This window comes from Mustela nivalis (genome assembly GCF_964662115.1).
Source record: "Mustela nivalis genome assembly, chromosome: 1".
NCBI classification, from domain to species: Eukaryota; Metazoa; Chordata; class Mammalia; order Carnivora; family Mustelidae; genus Mustela; species Mustela nivalis.
The window spans coordinates 136,928,967-136,951,746 of NC_139020.1; the positions used below are offsets into that span (position 1 = coordinate 136,928,967).

Below are 22,780 nucleotides of genomic sequence, written 5' to 3' on the forward strand. Positions count from 1 at the left end.
GACACACAGGGAGGTGCGGGGCACACAACTTCTCAACTGTACACAACCAGTGCTGAGGCCCTGCTCCTAGCCTAATTGCATAGGATTATTTCATCATGCCTCGTAGATTCCCTGAGATAGTGCAACAGGTAGACCTTGCAAAATAAACTGAGTGAAACTCAACTATCCAAGGGAAAAATCACATGGAAATCACCAAGGCAATAGCTACATCAAGCAATAATAAAAATATCTTTTGCTATAATCACCATGGATTTGAAGTGTTGTGATGCTTTATTCCCATTCCTCCTGTGTCAGGGTTCGCAAACAGTTTACAAGTCCCCATCCCTCTTGATTGCTGAGTTTCATATTCAAGGTTCTCTTTTCCAGCAAAATCTCCTGCTGTGCTTGAGAATTTCTTAATTACTTTTCAAGTATTTTGCTGTCATGGCAGAATACTACACAAAATAATTAAAGAGCTAATAAAAACAATGTAACCCCCCCCAAAGCACACAACAATGCAAAATGTAAACACGGATGTAGATGATCTGCTCCATATTTGTCTCAGCAAATTCAAATGCCATCTACCCTTTCTGGAGAAAATGTAGATAGAAAAATAGGGCAAATTGAAGTAGAGAAATAAGACTGGAGACTGGATGCCAATCCAAAATTACTGTGGGATTAATTAAAAGCTAAAATTTGACAAATCTAAGTAATCTGCAAAATTCCTTGTTTTTTATGATTAAAACTATAGTAAGTGTTTATGGTAGAAATTTTGGAATACATAGAAGAATACCAAAAAGAAGAAAAAAGAAACACCCAAAAACCTAATATTCAAAATTAGACACTGATAACACTGGCTTTATTATTTCTAATTATTGCCATATTGATAAAGAGTAAAAATGGTATCCATTTTATTTTCATTTTGCCAACTACTAATCATGCTATTTCTTTATATTTATTGTACATTGTGAATTTTTTGTTCTACAAGTTGCATATCCATTTTTCTACTGGGATATTCAATGATCTTATTATAAGAACACCTAGATTACTAGGCCTTTTGAAATAATACATTACAAATGCATTTAACCACTTTATCACTTTTAATTATCTTCCTGGTGCTTTTTGATATACAGATTTTTTTTCCTTTTTAAATAGTTAAACCTCTAAATATTTTCTTTTATAATTTTTTACTTTATATACTTAGAGGCTTTTTCCATTCCAAGATTGTATAAATGCCTACCTACATTCTCTTCTTTAAGTGCTTTAATGAGTTCATTTTTTATATTTAGTTCATAATCCATCTGGAATCTATGATAGCATTATAAAATCTTAACTTCATTCCTTTCCATATAACTGACCAATTGATCAAATATCTTCTATTTCTGCGTTTTTAGAATTCCAATTTAAAATAATGGAGGGGCGCCTGGGTGGCTCAGCTGGTTAAGTGTCTGTCTTTGGCTCCGGTCATGATCTCAGGGTTCCAGGATAGAGCCCTACATTGGACTCCCTGTTTCTCCCTCTCCCTCTGCTGCTCCCAACTGCGTGTGCGCTCTCTCACTCTCTCTCAAATAAACAAATAAATGAAGTCTAGAATACTAATAATAAAATAGTGGGAAGCTTTTTGCCTGTGAGCTGTGTTAGTTGAGCCAGAGGCCAGGAGGAGGGGAGACTGAGGAAGGGATTTTCTTTATCAGCTGCCAGACCACACAGAGCACCTTTTTGCTAATCATTTTCCTCCACAGATTTGAAATGTCACTATTATGTTGTGGCTATTGATCTGACTTGGGACTGTCCTAACCTTTCTGTTCTACTCTGGTCATCTAAGCTTCACCAGCACCCTGCTGTTTTAACTCTTAAAACTCAAAATATACTTTCATATCTACACTTGAGTACACACACACTCATACACATGCCCACTCTCATTCTTTCTCAAAATTTTCTGGGATATTTGAGTCTATTTATTTTCTCACATGAACTTTTTAATGAATCCATTGGTCCTATTCTCCCCTGAAGCCCAATAATATTTCAGTAAATATCAAATCTGTAAATCCATTTGGAGTTAATCATCAAATCTGTAAATCCATTTGGAGTTAACTGACATCCTAATATTGAGTCTTTTGATCAAAATCCATAATATATCTTCCAACTTAATTTTTTCCCTTAACAAATTTTACACAAGTTTTACATATTTCTTATGATGTTTTAACTAAATATTTTATAGGTTTTATTATTGTAACTAGAATCATTCCATTTTCTCTCTGGTTATTGTCAATTTATAAGAAAACTATTGATTTTTTATGATTCTTTTGATTTTTAAAAGACTTTTGGCTGATTCTTTCAGGTCAGTAATCAAATCATTATCAAAGAATAATCTACCCTGTGCTTCTTATTCCTTTTTCAAATCTAATAGCATTGGCTATGTTAAATGAAAGATGCTGGTGAGGATCCTTCTTTTCAACTCTGACTTTGACATCAATGCCTTGTGTGATAGCCATTAAATATCCTACAAACCAGTAGTTTGAAATAAGTATTCCAAGATGTTGATAAGGAAACAGTGTTCTATCCCAAATTTGGTAAAAGTCTTTAAAGAATAAAATAGATGTTGAGTTTCACCAAGTCCTTTCTAGCATCTGATTGTTTTTCTCCTCCCAAATAATAATATGATGAATTCCACTGATATACTTTCTCATATCAAGTCATCTCTGAACTCCTGTAACTTATTGGCTAATTATATATTGTTATTTTAATATAATGCTGTATTTGATTTGCTACTGTTTTATTCAAAAATTCTACATCTGTGTTTATAGGAGAAATTAGCCCATGGTGTTTGAGTTTTAATACTTTGTTAGGTTTTGGTATTAATGTTACATTAGCTTCATAAAATGATTTAAGAAGTTAAATCTAATATCACAATTTTAATAAAGCATATGCTCCCAGGGTAAATTGCAAACACAGTTCATAATCAGCAAATGATGAAATATTCCATTTACATCAATGAAACGTGGTTTCCCCAGGAAGGTTTGGGAATAAGAGATCTTACAATGTTGGTAAAGACTTTGAATATATCCACTATAGAAACCTACAGGTGAATTCTGCCATTAAAAATAAGTACTGAATTCCAGAATTCAATGCTCAAGTGGATAACAGTTCACAGGGTTAGCATGCTTAAAAGAGTCATAGTGGTATGACCCTTCAAAACAGACAAACAGGGGCACCTGCGTGGCTCAGTGGGTTAAAGTCTCTGCCCTCTGCTCAGGTCATGATCCCAGGGTCCTGGGATCAAGCCCCGCATCGGGCTCTCTGCTCAGCAGGGAGCCTGCTTCCTCCTCTCTCTCTCTCTCTCTGCCTGCCTCTCTGCCTGCTTGTGATCTCTCTCTGTCAAATAAATAAATAAAATCTTAAAAAAAAAAAAAAAAAAAGAACTACAGAATTAGGAAGGGGGGAGTCATAGGAATATGTTGTCAACAAAACCTTCAGGTGATCTTGATGTGCACTAAAGTTTGAGCACCACTTTCCTATAGTTAGGCCAGACTGTTGCTCAGTTGCTCCTTCTCTGACCCTTTGGGGGTATCATCTTGAGGTAATTACCCGTGTGTCCCACTGACTCACTTGGTCCTGCTCATGCCATTCAGATCCACTGGTTCTGTAATTATACAGACAAATAGGCATGTTTGTGAATTCTTCTATCCCTACCAATGAGCCAAAGACAACCTCAAACACTACTCGTACCTCTATATATCAGTGCCCCTGGGATGAGACTCTGCCAGAACCAGCCAACTCCTCTTCTTCACCTGCAGACACAGACTCAATGATGGGGGGCAGAAGCAAGATGGCAGAATAGTAGGACACCTAAATATCATAGGGCTTCAGGACTTCAGCTAGATAGTTCTCAAACCATTCTGAACACCTACAAAATCAACAGGAGATCAAAGAGAAGAAGAGCAGCAATTCTAGGAACAGAAAAGCGACACATTCTGGAAGGTTGGATGTGCAGAGAAGTGAATCCAAGGCGATATACAGGAAGAGAGACCTCGGGGGGAGGGGCTAGTTCCCAGCAAGCGGTAGAGCAGCAGAGCACAAAATTGAAACTCTAAAACATCTACTTCAATAAGGAATAACACAGAGGACACTGGAAGATGGAGAGGAGAAGTGAATTGGGGGAAATTGGAGATGGAGATAAACCATGAGAAACAAACAGAGTTTTGAAGGGGAGGGGGGTAGGGGGTTGGTGAGTCTGGTGGTGGGTATTAAGGAGGGCATGTATTGCATGGAGCACTGGGTGTGGTGTATAAACAATGAATCTTGGAACACTGAAAAAATAAAATTAAATTAAATTTTAAAAATAAAATAAAATTAATTTAAAAAAGAAGAAGAAGAAGAAGAAGAAGTCTGCTCCACTGAGGGATGTGGCTCCAGAGGCTGGGAGGCAGGGGCATGTGGAGCCCTCGCAGGGACAGTATGGTCTCAGGACACATGGGGTCTCACAAAAAGAGCAGGGGTGTCTGAGTGTGGCAGAGCTCCCGGGTTTCAGAGGGAAAGCGAACTACAGAGACAGACCCGAGGAGTGAGTTTTCAGAACAGAGTTACCTTAACCATGATCTGAGGCACAGTCTGACCACTGCTCTTCCGGCAGGGACCCCACAAGTGGCAGATCCAGGGAGACTCACCTTCCTTCTCCGGGAAGAGAGGTGCAGGAGGGCACTGCAGGAATCTGCTGGGTTTGGAGACTCCAAATGGGGCTGTTCACCAGAGATAGAAATGCTCGATCGCAGGCCAGGTGAGCTTGGATTGTGGCCTGAGACTAGGAAGACAGGAGGGATTAACTGCTCTTCTCTGTGGACTCACTGAGGAGTGGGGCCCCAAGCTCTCGGCTCCTTCGGGGAGGGGGGGAGATTGGGAGGCCACCATTTTCATTCCCATCCTCCAGAGCTCTACGGAAAGCGTTCACGGAACAAAAACTCCAAAGAGCAAAGCCAAGCAGATTAATTAGCCTGGTCGCCTCTGGGCAAAGACACTGAGAATCACTACAACAGGCCCCTCCCACAGAAGATCAGCAAGAATACCCAGCCTTGACCAAGTTCACTGATCAATGAGAACCTCAGAAATTCAGAGATACACGGGAATACAGCACATAGAATTCATGGCTTTTTCCCATGATTCTTTAGTCTTTCAAAATTAAAATTTTTTTAATTTTATTTTTTTCTTGTTTTATTTTTTTATTTTTCCTCTTGTTTTAATGTTTTTTGACTATTTTATCTTATCAATATCTTTTTTAAAAATCTTCTTAAATTTTCATTGTCATAGCCATATTCTATGCCTTTATTGTATTTAACTTTACTTTTGGTATACATATAGGTTTTTCTTTCTTTAAAATTTGGGGATATAGTTTCTTCTAACAGATCAATATATACCCTAAATCTAGCACATGGCTTTGTTCTAGTCTTCAGCTTGATCACATTCTATCCTCTTTTTTTCCTCTCTTTTTTCAACCAACTTCTTATCTTATCAATTCCTTTTTTAGAATCTTTTTAAAATTTTCATCTTTACAGTCATATTCCATCCCTTCATTGTGTTTATCCTTCTTTTGCATACATATATGTGTGTGTGTGTGTGTGTGTGTATATACATATATATAATCTTATGTCTTTAAAATGTTGGGAGGCAGTCTCTTTTAACAGACAAAAATACACCCAAAATCAAGTGTGTGGCTCTGTTCTATTCACCAATCTAGTATCTATCAATCTATCTATCTATCTCCCCCTCCTTTCTTCTCCTCCCAGTTTTGGGTCTCTTCTGATTTGGTTAGCGTATATTTTTCTGTGATCATTGCTACCCTTTTAGTATTTTGTTCTCTCATTCATCTATTCTTATCTTGATAAAATGGCAAGGCAGAAAAACTCACCTCAAACAAAAGAACAAGAGACAGTACTGACAGATGGGGACTTAATCAATACAGACATTAGTAAGATGTCAGAACTGGAGTTCAGAATGATGATTATCAAAGTGCTAACTGGGCTCAAAAAAAGCATGGAAGATACTAGAGAATCCCTTTCTGAAGAAATAAAATCCCTTTCTGGAGAAATAAAAGAATTAAAACCTAACCAAATTGAAATAAAAAAAGCTATTAATGAGGTACAATAAAAAATGGAGTATCTTACAGCTAGGATAAAGGAGGCAGAAGAGAGAATTAGTGATATAGAATACCAAATGATGGAGACTAAAGAAGGTGAGAAAAAGAGAGATGAACAACTATTGGACCACGAGGGGAGAATTCCAGAGATAGGTGATACCATAAGATGAAACAATATTAGAATACTCGTGATCCCAGAAGAGGAAGAAAGAGAAGGGGCAGAAGGGGCAGAAGGTATATTGGAGCAAATTAAAGCAGTGAATTTCCCTATTTTGGCAGCAAGAGCAAACATCAAAATCCAGGAGGCACAGAGAACCCCCCCTCAAAATCAGTAAAAATAGGTCCACACCCCGTCACCTAATAGTAAAACTTATAAGTCTTAGTAACAAAGAGAAAATCCTGAAAGCAGCCCAAGACAAGAAGTCTGTAACATACAACAATAGAAATATTAGATTGGCAGCATACCTATCCATAGAGACCTGGCAGACCAAAAAGGACTGGCATGATACATTCAGAGCACTAAATGAGAAAAATATGCAGCCAAGAATACTATATCCATTGAAAATAGGAGAGATTAAAAAGCTTCCAGGACAAAAAAAAAAAAAAAAAAACTGGAAGAATTTGCAAACACCAAACCAGCCCTACAGGAAATATTGAAAGGGGTCTTCTAAGCAGAGAGAGAGCCTAAAAGTAACAGACCAGAAAAGAACAGAGTCAATATACAGGAACAGTCACCTTACAGGCAATACAATGGCAATAAATTCGTATTTTTCAATAGTTACCCTGAATGTAAATGGGCTAAATGCCCAAATCAAAAGACACAGAATACCAGAATGGATTTAAAAAAAAAAAAAAAAAGCAACACCCATCAATATGCAAGAAACTCATTCTAGATGCAAAGACACCTCTAGATTTAAAGTGAGTGGATGGAAAACAATTTGCCATGCTAATGGACATCAAAAGAAAGCTGGGGTGGCAATCCTTATATCAGATAAATTAGATTTTAAGCCAAAGATTTAAACCATAAGAGAGGAGGAAGGACAATTATATCATACTTAAAGGGACTGTCCAACAAGAAGATCTAACAATTTTAAATATCTATGCCTGTAACATGGAAGCAGCCAATTATATTAAATAATTAATAACAAAATCAAAGAAACACATCAACAATAATGCAGTAATAGTAGGGGACTTTAACACACCCCTTAACTGAAATGGACAGATCATCTGAGCAAAAGGTCAACAAGGAAATAAAGGCTTTAAATGACACACTGGACAAAATGGACATCACAGATATATTCAGAACACTCCATCCCAAAGCAACAGAATACACATTCTTCTCAAGGGCACATGCAACATTCTCCAGAATAGATCACATCCTCGGTCACAAATCAGCTCTCAACTGGTACCAAAAGATTGGAATCATTCCCTGCATATTTTCAGAGCACAATTCTTTAAAGCTAGAACTCAACCACAAGAGGAAAGTTGGAAAAAACCCTCAAATACACGGAGGCTAAAGAGCATCCTACTAAAGAACAAATGGGTTAACCCAGAAACTAAAGAACAATTTTTTTAAAATTCATGGAAACAAATGAAAATGAAAACACAATGGTTCAAAATCTGTGGGACACAACAAAGGCAGTCCTGAGAGGAAAGTATATAGTGATACAAGCCTTTCTCAAGAACAAGAAAGGTCTCAAGCACACAACCTAACCCTAAACCTAAAAGAGCTGGAGAAAAAACAGACCCTATAAGGGATTTTTGCCCTTGTGTCTACTCCCCACTGAGTCTGATGTTGTTCCCCTCTTTCTTGATACCACCTTTGTTCCAGAACTTGGGTTTGGTTTCCTTGTTCCCTACCCCATAAGAATTAGCCTGATCCTTTCTGCCTTCCAGCCTAGGTCCTAAATCACATGGTCAGAATGTGTGTGTGTGGGGGGGGGGGGTAATACACCCTTGAAGAAAAATAGATTGCTTGGGATTTGAAAGAGAGGAAAGATAGAAGAACATGAACAAACACAGAAGTCAGCTTAAGATCAAGGATACTCCTGAGAATTTTTAAGCTCATATTAGTGGAGCTTATGTAAAGTCAGAAAAGAAGGGGAGAGAGAAAAAGAGAAAGAGGTTGCTAAATGGAAGCATAAATATGACACCCAAATCCCCTAAGAGGTTCAGAGTAAAAGACAGCCTTCCTCTGAGATTTTAAGGAAAACTAAAGCAGCTAACATTAATTGAGTACTTTCTCTGAGCCATACAGTTCAAAGTGCTTCATACGTTGACTCAATTGGTCTTCATACCAATTCTATAAAGTAGTTTCTATTAATATCCTACTTAAAAGATGAGAAAACAGTTGTAGAGAGATACAGTAGTATGACCAAAGTCAGACAGGTAGCAAGCAACAGACTCAGAGTTTGAACCCAGGCAAGTCTGCTGCTAGCACTGTGCTCACTCCACAATACTGTCTATGAAAGGATAGAGAGAAATTGATGGCACATCGATATGCAGACTCAGGTAAGCTATCTGGGAACCTGCTTTGGGTAGTTCCCCCTTTTTTTACCTTATAGAAAGAAGTAAGAAGGCCTGGATAGTAGAAATATTTATCCAGTAGAAATATAATATGACCCACAAATGCAAGCCACATAACCTAATCCTTAATTTTCTAGTGGCCATATATAAAATGAAAAAGAAACATATGAAATTATTTTAATTAAACTTAATTTATCCAAATATTATGATTTTAATACTATAGTCAATATTATAATATTGTTTTAATATTACATCAATTATATTATATTAATATTATATTAAATATGATAATAATATTACATCAATTGCTGAAATAGTTTACAGTCCTTTTTTCATACTAGGACTTTGAAATTCATTATGTATTTTAATTTACAGCACATCCTGATTTACAGTAGCCACATTTCAAGTGCTCAATAACTACACGTGGTTGGTGGCTGCCATATTGGACAGTGAAGCCTGAAGAGCCAACGGTAGGAGGAGTGAGAGGGAATTGAGAATATAAATGGAGATTAGGTATTTAAGTAGAGAGACAAATCAAGAATACTTGTGGTTTGAGATCTAGCTTGAGTTGTTGAGAAATAAGTAACTGGACTGACACACAGAAGCCAATTTCTACATTGAAATAAGACAACATAAATCTATATGAGTGTGTATCTTTGCATGTGTGTATATCCACATACATATATACATGCATGTTAGAAGCAAGCAGATTCAGCATTGATGATTGGTAGGCCAGCAACTGACATAATTTGTAAGTCACTAAAGTCATAAGTCAATAAAGACTTAATATCTTCCCCACAAAATACCCTAGGATCCCAATAACAGAATATAGTCTCTGTCTGGGGAATTAATTCTAGATTGTCTCCCATCTGTCCATCCCTTGTCTAATTTCCAGTCACGTTGTTCCCAGTGGCCAGTTCTGGATAGGCTCCTCTCTAGTCTAATGTTGATGACCCCTTTCTCCTCATTCCCTTGAGCATCTCTCTTCATTTCAGACACCTGGGGCAAACACACTGACCTTGGACTCTTTGTCTAGGCCTTTGCCTTTTCCATATCTCCAGCTCTCCCTTGGCTAGTTTTAATAATAACACAGATCTCGTCCTGTGGAATGACACCAGAAACTATCCCACTAAATACCTACTACTCATCATGGCATCCTCAGTTTTATTTAATGCCTCAGTTTTATTTAATGCCCTCCCTTAATTTAAAGTGCATCTTCTCTTGGGGCTCCTGGGTGGTATAGTCAGTTAAGCATCGAACTCTTGATTTCAGCTCAGGTCATGACCCCAAGCTTGAGGGATACAGCTCCGCATGAGGTTTTGTGATAAGCATAGAACCTGCTTGAGAGTCTCTCTCACCCTCTGCCCATTCCCCTAGGCCCCATCCCATGTGCTCTATCTAAAATAAATAAATAAGTCTTTTTTAAAAATGAAGTTTGTCTTCTCTTTAGTAGTAAATATTCATTGAAGATTAAGGATCCAGAGGACTGTTTTAAATGCTGTTTGAATTAAGAATCACAGGACCTTTTGCCTGGAGGCCAGACTAGAGGACAGCAGTTAGAAAAGGAAAACAAAATGGGGAAATGTGTATCGATAAATATATTTTAAAACTATGTAGCAATGTAATAGCTATGAAATTGAATCTTCTTCCTTAGGGTAAGTAGGTAACACAGTATCAAGAGGCCTTGGCAGACAGAATAACCCCCTTTTCCAAGTTAGAAGATATGGTCCTTTGATCAAAAATGTAAGATCCTTTCATTTTCCCCACTACAGTCAGTGTTTCAATTTCAAAGGCCACTTGCTGTTTCTGATCTGTTATCAGTCAGGCAGACTCAACCCACAGAGAGAAAGCCACTTTACTATAAGCTGCTGTCTCTTTTATCACAAATGCAGACTTAAGGATCCTGTTCTGCTAAAACTGTACAGCTCAAGACAAAAAGTGGTGAAAGTAAGGGCAGAAACAAGCCAGCTTCATGATAGGAAGTTGCAGACTTGGGAGAAGTAGACGTGTCAAATGTAGGTGAAATATGGCAAGTTACCTACATGGCTAGGTAAATCCCTTTGTTTCTGAGCTAGTTGTACTCCTAAGATCAGAATTGCCAAAAGGAAAATACCAGCATGTTGCCGGGCAGGTATAAATATGAGAGTGTAACTAGAAGAGAGGGTACATTAATCTGTTCAAGTATCTAATACGTGCCAGGCATTGCTCTGTTTTTTTTTTTTTTTTTTAAATACACCAAACCTCACAGTCACCTCTGATGAAGACAGAGAGATGCAAAAGGAAGTTCACTGCTTGTCCCCTGGCATGCTTTTAAGAGGAGCCATTATTCAAATCTTTGCCTCTCTTACAGTAAAGCCTGAGCTCTTTCTCCTCTTTTCCTTCTTTGTTTCTTTCTTCCTTTTTTATTTTCTTTTAAGATTTTACTTATTTATTCAACAGAGAGAGAGAGATCACAAGTAGGCAGAGAGGCAGGCAGAGAGAGATGAGGAAGCAGGCTCCCTACTGAGCAGAGAGTCCAATTTGGGGCTCTGTCCCAGGACCCTGATATCATGACCTGAGCTGAAGGCAGAGGCTTAAACCACTGAGCCACTCAGGCGCCCCAGCTTTTTTCCTTTTTAAAAATTCTCTTCTTCCAACAACACACTGCCTCCATGGAAACAGAGAGAGATTCAGATGTGTTGGTCTGGGGCCTGGTTTAGCCAGAAGGACAAGCCTGACCACATAAACGTTTGTTTTCATTCTGTCCAATCTGTGTACATCATAATTGTGCATCCCTCAAAAAAAGGTTTGGTCAAATAAATACAAGACACATGAAAACATCTCTGCCTCATCCCCACAACATAAATCATTATTTGCCAAAAGTTGTCAAATTTGCTAACTTGGTGGTTCACCAGTCCAACCAGTCCGCTGATTCACTCACATGCTTAACCTCAATGGGAACACAACGTAATGTTCTCTGATTTCTTTTATGGGAGCTCTTTATATCATTTATTTATATTATTCATTCAACAGTGTTATTCAACAAAAGACAATCGGACAAAGGGCAAAAAGGCAAATGACAGCTGGAATGGAATGACACTTGGAATTGAGCCAAACATGAACTATGTCTTCAGACTCAACTGGTTTTATTTCTTATATATTTACATCTGTTTCCTTGCATGTATTTTTGTGACTGAATTCACTTTGGTGGGTTTTGTTTTGTTTTGTTTTTTAGTTATAAAAATATGTACAAACTGCAGAAACATACTAGTTTCTCTGTGTTAAATCTGGTGTGGATTCTTTTACCTTTCTCCATATGTTCTATAAACATTCATAATTATATGAAAGTTTTTCCTACTTTTATAACAATAACATACTATACACTCTATTCAACAACTTGTAGTTTCTTAAAAACATATCATGCACATCCCTCCAGATTAATACATTTAGATTATACTTATTCTTAAGTAGTTACATTATTTATACCTGTATCAAAATATATTTATTTCTTTAGAGAAAAACATTTAGGATGTTTCCAAGTTTTTAGTTGTCTTTGTTGTTTTGCTATAATAAACACCATTATAACAAACTTCCCTGTGAACATGTCTTTACATATATGTGCTTCTTTTGTAATAAAACATAGCCCCCAAACAGAGCAATTAGCTCCAGGGCTATGCACACTTTTTAAATTAACAAATAATTGAGACACAGACCTTAAGTGTATGGTTCAATTGATTTTTACAAGTGCATATACACGTGGAACTGACACCCCTCTCAAGATATAGAACATCATCCTAGAAAGTTCCATTCTGTCCCTTCCTAGTCAAACCTGCCCTGCCGGTGCCAATAAACCATGATATGATTTTGCCTGTTTCACAATTTCCTATATCAAACCCAAAAGTTTGCACCTTTTTGTGTTTGGTTTCTTTTGTTCGGCATAGTAGCTATGCCTTCATTACATTTTACTATATGGATGTACCAAAATGTTCATTCTTTTTTAATTGTATGCATATTCCATAATCAACTATTCTTCCACTGATGAACATTTAAATTGTTTCTGGTATTTTTTTTTTAATTACAATAAATGATGTTACAATAAGCTTCCTTGCACTTGTGACTTTACGTACTGGTCCTTGGTTTATCACAAGATGCAGCCCCCAAAATAGGATTTTTAAACTTGAATTTTTAATTTTGTTCAATACTGCCAAATTACCTTCCCATGAGGTGATAACACTTCACACTCCTACCAGCCCATGTCCTCACACTTCTATTAATACAAGGCACTCTTTGGATATGAGGGGTACTAGACCACTAAGTGTTAAATACTGATTCATGGGAGCACACCTATAAAAATATCAAAAATATGCGTACTGAGCACAAACTTTGTGATGAGTGCTTTTCTGGCCACTAGTGATAAAAAGTTAAATAAAGTCTTATCCTCATCCTTGAGCGGCTTACAAATCAAATGAGAACAGCAGTGTGCTTAGTGCAGGAATGAAGATTTCCATATGGTGCAAGATGTGGGGAAATCAGATTGGGCGGCCATGTAAAACATGTCTGGGCAAGTGCTGGTAAGTGCTAGTTTGATGTAGTTAAGAGTCTGTTGGGCAATGAGGGAAAGTGTATTCCAGAAAGACTGACAAGACTGGACACAACCCTGGATGCTTAAGAAACTGTCCATGTTGAAGGACTACAGGGACAGGGTAGTTACCTGTGAAGAGTGGCCCCAGAGAAGAACAAAACAAAAGTGCTATAAAAATTCGTAAAATATTATCTTGTACACTTGAAACTAGTCATGACGTTGTTGACTATACTTCAATTTTTTTTTTTTAACAATTGGTGAAATTTGAATGAGGTCTATTAGGTAATACTGTTTTACTGATGTTAAATATCTTGAATTTGATAACTATTCTGTGTTTGTGCAAGTGAATTCCTTTGTACTTAGCATATACATACTTGGATAAAAGGAGCTTAAGGTCTACAATTTACTCTCAAGTGATTCAGAAAACAACACTATGTAAATGGGCAGATTAGAGAAAGAGAGAGAGAGGATACAATGATAAAAGAGATTGTTGGGGCGCCTGGGTGGCTCAGTGGGTTAAGCCGCTGCCTTCGGCTCAGGTCATGATCTCAGGGTCCTGGGATCGAGTCCCGCATCAGGCTCTCTGCTCAGCAGGGAGCCTGCTTCCTCCTCTCTCTCTGCCTTCCTCTCTGCCTAGTTGTGATCTCTCTCTGTCGAATAAATAAATAAAATCTTTAAAAAAAAAAAAAAAAGGATTGTTAAAATGTTAACAACTGGTGAATCTAGATAAAGAATATATGAGGTTTTTGTCCTAGTCTTGCAATTTTTCTGTTTGAAGCTACTTTAATATGAAGGGTTCTTTGTATTAATATTTAAAATACAATAACACCTCAATGACTTTCAGTTGGTTCTATATGACTAGAGAGAATGATATAAAATGGAAAGTGGTGAGCTCTGAGGGCAGAGAGGCAAGCAAAGGCAAACTCTTGAAGGGCCCAGTTCTTGGCTGAGAAATTTTAATTTATTTTGAAAGCCATGAAACCCAGTTTGCAGTTTTAAAAGAGTACATTAGCAGCTTTATGGAGATGGGCCCACGGTGAGACCAAATGAGGCAGGAAGCCCAGCTGGGAGGCCACCGTGATGATTCGGAAGAGTCAGGGCCTAACAGAGACCATAGTTGACGGAAAAGAGAGAAGGGCACAGCAACCCAGTCTGTTAAGATTCTGCATGACCTAGAAAGTGAAGGATGCAGGAGGATTCCAGCTTGGGAAACTGGTTAGATGGTAGTGTTAGTCACCAAAATAGAAAATCGAGGTACAGAGGAGAGCTTGGGAAGAAAGATGATGGGTTCTGCATTGACTATTACAAGCTTGAAGTATGCATGTAAGATTCCAAGGAAGACCTCCAGAGCTCAGAGAAATCTGGACATAAGATACTAACTTCAAAGTCAGCTGCATGTAGGCAGTTTGGGTTCTTAAGAAATGAAACAAGATGGGATTGAGAGGGAGACAAACCATAAGAGACTCTTAATCTCATAGAACAAATTGAGGGTTGCTGGGGGGAGGGGGGTTGGGAGAAGGGAGGGGGGTTATGGGCATTGGGAGGGGTATGTGCTATGGTGAGTGCTGTGAAGTGTGTAAACCTGGCGATTCACAGACCTGTACCCCTGGCGCTATTCATACATTATATGTTAATTTAACATTTTTTTTTTTTAAAAAGGACTGGTTCTTAAAGCCTTGCCTATTTCACCACTACCAAATTAACATCTTCTGAGAGCATGCTATTTTTAAAAAGGAGGCTAAAAGTGGTAAGTTGTTATCCTACTATACCCAGAATGTCTTCTTCCAAGTACCTGTGGAAACAGACCCACTCAAAATATATATTAGCAACTGCTCCAGATTGAAAGGTTATGTGTCACCATCTAGAAATATTTCCATGAAATGGGGCTGTGGTGAGCTGTTATGCAAAAGACAGTCATAGTTCATTGCACCACCTGAGCTAGCAGAGCATGGCAGCGCCGAAGAAGGGAAAAGATCTGATTCATCTCACACTTACCCCTCACTTGGTCAGGAGTTTCACAGACACAAGATGCATCCAGCCATGCCCCCAACACCCTTGACCATCACCATCAGGCAAAACTACTTCAGAAAGCTGCTTGTGTTATGCCATATTTTCTGATGGCAATTAGGAGGAAAGTGAGAACCCGGGAACTTCCTAGAAATGCAAATTACTGGGCCCCACATCAGCCCTACTGAACCAGAAATTGCAGGTGAGCCCAGTCATCTATGCTTTAACAAGCACCCCGGGTGATTTTGGTGCACAGTGAAGAACAAGAACATAGAGACATAGAGAAGTGAAGAAGATGAGCCCATTATCATGTCAACCCAGTGAGTGATGCCCTCCCACAATTTGAAAATTATGAGCCTCTCAAGAATGTAAGCCCTGACTTTTAATATTTTGAGTCCCTGTAGGCCCAAAGTCTAACGTATAAATTCAATAAGCATTTCCTGAGAACAGAGTCCGGCTCTTAATGAATGTTAGGGGAGGAAGGAAGGAAGGAAGGAAGGAAACAAGGAAGAAAGGAAGAGGGAGGGAGGGAGGAGGGGAGTTTGGTCACACAACATCGGTGATTTCAACCTTATCCCAAACTTTTAAAAGTCCATATTTTTCTCTCATTCTTCCAACATTAGCCAAGAGTGCATGGAAATGAGATTCTGTGGGTGGTAAAGGAAAGGAAAAAGAGAGAGCTACAGAAAAAACGGTTTCTCTATGTTCTGAAGTACTTCTCTTCCTTCATATGCTTAATTCCTTGTTTTTCCCTCCTTTCTCATCAGCCTCTTGCCCAGCAGTAGGCCTCCCTCCACCTGGCTGTCTCTCTCTGCACCTTCTCCCCGTGGATACGTTATCTCTGGGGGGATGATCCAAATGTCTGTAGTTATTTAAGCATCATGGTGATTCCAGTGTATAAAAAATATTAAGATCCACTGATTCAAGTTCAGTTTTTATATTTTGTTGACAAGACAGCTAGTGGTGATAAGGAACAAAAATTACAGTCGTAGGGAAATTGACTGCTACCCTCTGATTCGCAGTGAACAAAGGAAGTTTTCAACCCACCATAGGGCAAGCATGGACTGTGTTGCTGTTTTCCTATAAAGAATTCATTTTCAAATCATCCCTGTGTAACACCAACAGGAAGAGGTACAGTTGTTTCCCTTTGAATTTTTAGGCTGGATGTGATATCCTCAAAAGAACAGGGTTAGAGGTCACATGTTTTAGAAACAGGTCTGACACTTAACCAGCCACAATCTTGGGACACTCGCCCGCTCTTGAGCCTCAATTCCTTATCTGTAAAATTAGTGTAATAATAGCCCATGCCTTTTAGACGTCACAGGTACTTCTAAAAATCAAATAAGACAATGTATACAATGCATACCTCTGATGCAGTAAGAGTGATGCAGTATCGTTTTTTAACAGGTAGTGAACGTTAAGAAAGTAGACAGTGATGGCACACAGAACAGGGTCTGAGTCCCGCTCCTGCTGTTCATTAACTATTCTTAGAGAAGGAAGATAAGCTCTTTGAAAGAGGACTCCCTTATACGATCTATGACAAGCTAAATCAGTAACATCACTATTGTTTTGAGAAGTAAATAACATTTTGTAAAGTATGTGACACCTAGAAGGTATTCGAAGTGTTACTTTCCCTTTCCCACAGACATTTAAGTTTCTTATTTATTCTATCGTCTAGTTTAGATTGAAGCATACCAGAAAAAAAATTAGAGAGTACCTAATATCATTATTCACTTTGATTAGGAATAGGTTGCCCAATTGTGGAATTTAGAATACAAATGTGATTTAGATAAAATGTTCATAGGTTTTTGGACACAAAAAGTTAGAGATGGTTAACTGTAAAAAAGTAACTAACAAGCCAACATGGACAGTGTGATCTCCTAGATAAAAGACTTGGAAGAATACACACTAAGAATTTAATAGTTATAATGAATGGACAAAGGAATTGTAAGTTTTTATCATCTTATTTTTGGCTTCTCTGCATTTCTTAATTTTCTACAGTGTATACATACTGCTTTTGTTACAATAAAAGCTTATTTTTTTTTTTTAAGATGGAAAGAAAAGAATGGGTTGTCCAAAGGCGATAAGCAAATGCAAAGACATCTCTTGTTCTTAGGACATCTCAACAACATCAACGTATCAGTTCTAAGTGAACTTATCAGTTTAACGGGATTCCAGTTAAAATACCAATAAGCTATTTATGGAGCTAGATAAATGGATCCTAAAGTTCACATAGGGGAAAAAACATAAAGAACAGATAGGAAACACTAAAAGGGGGGAGTTTTAGGAAGGACTGCTCTCTCAGCCTTTAAAGCTTTCTACAAAGACTTGATAATTAAAACAGGGCAATAATGGAACATGAACAGATGGGCATACCAGCAGAATAAAACAGAGTTCAGAAATACACCCAGCAAAACTCATAAGTCTAGTATAGGATAGAGTGGCATGTCAAATCACTGAGGCAAAGTTAGTCTTCTTAATAAATAGTGTTGGGGCACCTGAGTGGGCTCAGTCAGTTAAGTGTCTGCCTTTGGCTCAGGTTCTGGTCTCAGGATCCTGGGATCGAGTCCCCCATCAGCCTCCCTCAGCAGGGAATCTGCTTCTTCCTTCCCTCTGCCCTTCCCCCTGCTCATGTTCTCCCACTCTCTTGCTCTCTTTCTCAAATAAATAAATAAATAAATACATTCTTTAAAAATAAATAAATAGTGTTGAGATAACTAGAGGACCGTTTAAAAAAAAAGATAAAATTAGATTAATTCCTCAAAATATACACAAGCAAGCATACATTCCAAATGTATCTGAGAACTTAATATAAAAAATAATATGATACAAATACTAAAGGAAAATAAGCAAATTCCCCTTTCATCTGGGGGGAAGGAGAGTCTTCTAGGACTAAAAACAATAAGTAAATACAGTGATAGAAGCCTGATAAATTTGACTTTATAAAAATAAAGAATGTTTGCATGGCTAATAAAAACACAACCATAAATAAAGTCAAAAGACAAATGATAAACGGGGAGAAAACAATTGCCACATATTATGTTGATAAGAAGCTAATAAACCTACTATACGAAGAATGCTTTAAAACTGAGAGGAAATAGACCATAAATCCTAAAGAAAAATTGATAAAGACATAGGAAAAAAATGTTTAGGATATAAAAGTGGCCTTTATATAAATGAAAGACATGCAATATTACTCACAATAAGGAAAATGCAAATTAAAACCATAGTGAGATACTATTTCTCATCTATTAGATTGGCACACATTAAAATGCTTGACAACATACCCCACTGGTTGGGGAGACTGTGGGGAAACAGGCATGTTCCTACACAGCTGGTGGAAATGCAAGATGAAGGAGTTCCCATTTGGAGGTGACTGGCAATATTTTACAAAACTACACACACAATTCCACTTTAGGAAATTTATCTTGAAGGCTATACCTCCAATAATGCGAAAATACACATGCACAAGTTTAATCATTGCAACGTTATTTGTAATTGCAAAATATCAGGAACTACATAAAGGCCCTAGCCTAGAAGATTGGCTTATTATCCCCAATTGAGTACCATGAAACTGTAAAAAGAAAGAGACTGGTATCTATGAACTGATATAAATTTATTTCCAAGACATAATTAAGTAAAAAAAAAATTTTTTTTAAGTAAAATCTAGTAAGATAAGACAGCATAGGGGGCGCCTGGCTGGCTCAGTGGGTTAAAGCCTCTGCCTTCAGCTCAGGTCATGATCCCAGGGTCCTGGGATCGAGCCCCACATCAGGCTCTCTGCTCAGCGGGGAGCCTGCTTCCTCCTCTCTCTCTGCCTGCCTCTCTGCCTACTTGTGATCGCTCTCTGTCAAATAAATAAAATTCTTAAAAAAAAAAAAAAAAGACAGCATACATTTATCTGTTATCATTATCAAAGAAACACAGGAAGAAGAAGAGCACAAAATAAGGGTAAGACAGGGTGAGGTCAAAGGGATGTAAGAGCAAGTAATGGTTCTGCATCTATCTTTTCATATAGTTTTGAGTTTTGGAAGCATGTTACTGTTCTAAACATTCAAGAAATTAAGTAAAATTCAAACAACAAAGATGGGAAGGGAAAAATTTTAAATCTGAAACTGAAAGCAAACCAAAATAATGAGTCCAAATATATTTCAAGTAAATATTGTATTTGTAAATAGGGAAAGAAAAAATAGTCTCAGAAACCTATGAGCACAATATTTGACTTCAATTCTGTATTTTTAGCCTTATGCAGCTTGTGGAGCAGAGGTAAAACTGCATACACAACCTAAGTTCTTTTTTTTTTTTTGGTTCATTGCATTGATATGGGCTACATATTTCTAAAACCACCTTCAATAAAATACAGCAATGAAGAAATAAATGTGTCGATATTGTTGGGAACCAGGTTCTCACTGCGAAAGCAGAAACATACAAATAGAGAATGGAGGAAGGTGAGAAAAACCCCTTTGGTGGTAGATTGGACTTGGAGGAATGGGTGAAGCTATGATTTTTAAAATATGTATGTGCCGGTTCCTCTGCATGACCAGTTGGTTAAGTGTCTGACTCTTGCTTTTGGGTCAGATTGTGATCTCAGGGTCATGAGATCAAGCCTCACCTTGGGTTCTGCACTTACTGCAGAGTCTCCTTGAGATTCTCTCTCTCCCTCTGCCCCTCTCCATACCCCCCATCTGCTTGCGTTCTCTCTCTCTCTCTCTCTAAAATAAAATAAATAACATCTATTTAAAAATAAAATAAAATATGTATGTGTCTCTGCATGCATACCCATGTGTGTATGTATAAATACGTGTGGTTGTACATGTGTACATACAGGCCAGTATTTATTAGCTCTGTCTGCTGAAAGCCACAGAAACAAAGATACCTCAGCAGCAAAGAACAACACACCTAACACCTAGATCTTCCAGTTTAAATACCTTTGCCAACTACCAGGAAATAGGGTTTCTCAGAAAAAAAGAACAAAGAAGAAAAAAAGGCCAGTTCTGGGGCTGGAAGGATAAACAAAAGATGGGCTTGGAACATAAGACAAGGAAATCCTCACAAAAATAAGCCAAGTAGTAAAGACATGGGAGTCACTTTGAAGGGGCTCCTCTGGCCAAATCTGGGACAATTTGAGCACAAAATGCTTAAGGGCAGTAATGAATTATAAACCATTGAGAGAAAAAAGGAATCCACAAGTCCTCACCACTGATAAATACTTAAAGAGGGAGAAAGGAGGAATGTTATTTGTGGTAGAATGTCAAGTGCCAGCTGGTAAATGTGGCATACAGGAGTTTTGCACGTTTTATAACCACAACAGAGAAAATCAGTTCAAGCAAGAATTGTCAATGGTTGCTAAATCTAGGAAAAAGTTTGATGAGGGCAGAATACTTGCAGGATCTTAATATGTTTCCCACAGATTGCTTACTAGTTGCAAGAGAAAAAAATAGTAACTCCACAGTGGAAACATAGAACAACACTAGACTGAGTGATGAAAATTAACATCCCTAAGAGGGAGCAGACCAACACTGTGTGCTTCCATGAGACACCCTAAGAAGGTATCCAGCTTCACTTACGAAATATTCCAGCCAGGAATGCATAACCTGACTCTAAGCCCTAGGAAACATCAAGCAAACCGAAAATGAGGAAATTTTGTCATAAAAGACAAAAGAATGGCTATAAAAAGGTTCCAGATTAAAGAAACATCACCACAAGATGCTCTATCCTATCCTAGACAGGATTCTGTAACAGAGAGCCAGTGAGGCAGGGACATTATTAAGTCTACAGACAAAAGTGAGAAAACAGATTGAATAAAAGTGTATCGGGGGGTGGGGGGGCGCCTGGGTGGCTCAGTGGGTTAGCGCCTCTGCCTTCGGCTCAGGTTGTGGTCCTGGGGTCCTGGGATTGAGCCCCATATTGGACTCTCTGCTCAGCGGGGAGCCTGCATTTCTCCCCCTCCTCGACCCCGCCTCTCTGCCTGTTTCTCTGCCTACTTGTGATCTCTGTCAAATAAATAAATAAAAATTTTTTTTAAAAGCGTATTAACACATTTACTGAAGTTTTGACTATACTGTGGTTAGGTAAGAGACTATCCCTGTTCTTAGAAAATGCACATCATGTTTTAGGGGTAAAGGGGCCACGGTATATGCAACTGACCCTGAGTCAGGAAAAATATATGTACTTATATCTATATATACACATAAACACATACACAGAGAGTATGCTTAAGGAGCACTGCAAATTGGATAAAATTTTAATAACAGATATACAGATCTTCCTTGTACCATTCTTACTCTTAAAACTTTTCCATACCCTTTAAATTTTCCCAAAATTTAAAAATGTGGTTTTTTAGAAGAAGTGTGCTATCAACTTGATGTAAGAAAGTCGGGGGGGGGGGGAATGGTTTAGGTTAGCACAAAATAGCATAGGTTAATATCAAAATAAGCTTGATATTTATTTTAATCCAGATTTATTCTAATGCAGATCTGAAAAATGCTACAAGCTAATTTTGATTAAATAACTTCATTATTTAATATTTATAAGGTCATTTACTGCAGTAATTTTAACACAATAGCTCACAAACTATAGTCCAACCAATAGAGTATATTTAATAAATAGCAATGACTTAGTAATGCACCATGGATTCCCTGGGTATCCTCCTGATAGCTTACAAGGAAGACCTACTTACTGATTAGAAAAATTGGGGGATGTCTTATCAGCAGCCTTTTTATGTTTGAAATAAATGTTTTGGTTACCTTACTGTTAAAATTATGCCGCGTTCTTTTCCTTGTTTCAAAATTATGTCTTGAGACTCAACAGTAATATTGTGTTCATTTTAGTGTTTACCTTTACTTAGGTATCAATATTGCGATTCTAAGGGGAAAGAGTACCAAGTTAAATATTTCATGACCTGTGAAGACTTAGTGTCCTTTAGCTCACATGGAGATACAGAGGCTGATAGCAGAATATTTGTATTTTAATATTTGCTTCCTAAGGACTAATGTAAACAGAAAGTAGTAACCTTTGCTTACTCAGTCTTCAGGCAGCTTATGTTCACAGGCCAATTTTCCCTTTTCTCAATGAGCTGAGGCAGTTACACTGGGTGGATCCCAGGTGTGGTTTGTGTAGTATGACCTCCCGCCTTGTTTTTCTGCATTTGTTTCATTTTAAAGAAAACAATTTTGCTATAGATCTGAGGTGTTACTCCTTTGAAAGCTTCCTGTTAATATACCAAAGCAAAAAAAGTGCACTTTACTTATTCATGAATTCTCTCCTACTTATACTGAAATGAGTTCATTGTTTGCTTGTTTACTTAATAGGTTAAATCTAAATAGCCATTGGTGAACCTTAGTAAATGAAATAATATTGGCTTTTTTTTTAAAGATTTTATTTATTTATTTGACAGACAGAGATCACAAGTAGGCAGAGAGAGAGGAGGAAGCAGGCTCTCTGCCGAGCAGAGAGCCCAATGAGGGGCTCGATCCCACGACCCTGAGATCATGACCTTGAGATCACGACCTTGCGATCACGACCTGAGCCCAAGGCAGAGGCTTTAACCCACTGAGCCACCCAGGCACCCCTAATTT

General features: G+C 37.9%; 1 long non-coding RNA gene across 6 annotated transcripts in view; it reads right to left on the bottom strand.

Moving 5' to 3' along the window:
* LOC309841893 overlaps nucleotides 1–22,780 on the bottom strand; it is a 109,131-nt gene that overhangs the window by 85,528 nt on the left and 823 nt on the right. For 2 of the 6 annotated variants that reach the window (XR_014299385.1, XR_014299386.1), the window contains exon 2: nucleotides 4,647–4,780. The exons of 3 other annotated variants lie outside the window; for them this stretch is intronic. This is a non-coding gene — a long non-coding RNA (uncharacterized lncRNA). Of the gene's footprint in view, nucleotides 1–245; nucleotides 366–4,646; nucleotides 4,781–22,780 lie in introns of those variants that run through there. One more of the 6 variants, XR_014299387.1, reaches the window with a different exon arrangement.